Raw genomic sequence first — 1,770 nt, forward strand, 5'->3', positions numbered from 1 at the left:
AAATTTAAAGAATATTAAATTGAAATAAAATACTCTGTGTACAATACATATTTCTTTAGCAGATGAATACATACTGTACCACACAGAATATGTATGTTGTTAAAATTACATAGGTTTATGTGTTTGGAAAATGGCTAAGAACATTAGAAGTGTCTTTAAAAGTGGGGGAAAGGTTTATAAGGAGTGTGGGAAGGGTTTCTAAACTCTTAAAATACATATAAATACTAAAATAAATATAGCATCATTACTTTTCTGATTTTCACTTGCTGCAGGGGTGTCTGGATACAATTTCATTAGTTCTTGTTCAAATTGACTTTGGTAGTCAACACTCACAAATCAATAGCATTCCTGTTCATGAAACAAATTAACTGAGAGAGAAATTAGGGAACAAAGACAGTAAGAGATCTATACATCAAAAATTACACTACTGTAAAAGGGAGATCAAAGAAGATATCAGAAAATGAAGAACCAGTGAAGATGGTCATGCACCCAAAACTGTTACACAGATTTAATATAATTCCAAGCAAAATATCATCAGCATACTTCACAGAAGTAGAAAAAAAATTCCTAAAATTCATTTGGAACCAGAAGAGATCTAGAATAGTAACAAAGACAAGGCAGGAGGCATCACAATCCCTGAATTTAAATTACACTACAAAGCCACTGTGATAAAATCAGCACGGAATTGGGGGGAAAACACCCATGAACTAGACCTGACAATCAATGGAACAGATTAGAAAATACAGACTCAACTACAAACACACTCAGCCACCTTATCTTTGAAAAAGGGGCCAAACATATTCACTGGAAGAAAGATAGTTTCTTTAATAAACAGTGCTGGAAAAACTGGCTCTCCACATGCTGAAGACTAAAACTAGACCCATGTCTGTCATCATACACTAAACAAATGTCAAAATGGATCAAAGATCTAAATATTAAAACAAAACCCTAAATCTACTGGAAGAGAAAGTAGATGGGAATCTTGACATAGGGTAGGCAGAATTTATGAACCAAATCCAGACTGCATGGGAAATGCTTTAAGGAATCAACAGCTGGGATCTCATGTTATTGAAAAGTTTTTGCATAGCAAAAGAAATTACCAACAGAGTAAAAAGAAAACCCACAGAGTGTGAAAAAGTTTTGGCCAATTGTTTCTCAGACAAAGGATTTATAATTTAGAACACACAAAGGGTTAAATAAAATATTTCCCCCACTCAAAGACCTAATCTACAAATGGGCATCGAAGACGAACATACACTTCTCAGATGAAGAACTGTAAATGGAAAATAAATATATGAAAAAATACTCAACATAACTGGTCATTTGAGAGATGCAAATTAAAACAGCACTGATATTCTATCTCACCCCAGAAAGAATGGCTGTCATCAATAAATCAACCAATAACAAAGGCTAGAAGGGCTGTGAGAAAAAGAACCCTTCTCCACTGTTGGTAGGAATGCAGACTGGTGCAACTGTTGTGGAAAGCAATGTGGAGATTCCTTAAAAAACTGGAATTAGATGTCTCATTCAAACCAGCTGTCCCTCTTCTCAGTATCTTCCCAAAAGAATGAAAAACATCCGAGATATGTGTGCACCCATGTTTATAGCAGCACAACTTGTCATTGCTAAATCTTGGAAACAACCCAAATGCCCATTAACTAAGGAATGAATAAAAAGATGTGATCTTTATATAGTGGTGTGCTACTCAGATATAAAGAAGAATAAACTTGAGAGTTTTTGTAGGTAAATGGATGGAACTTTAGACCATAC

This window comes from Octodon degus, unplaced genomic scaffold, assembly GCF_000260255.1.
Source record: "Octodon degus isolate 3935 unplaced genomic scaffold, OctDeg1.0 scaffold00239, whole genome shotgun sequence".
Lineage (NCBI taxonomy): Eukaryota > Metazoa > Chordata > Mammalia > Rodentia > Octodontidae > Octodon > Octodon degus.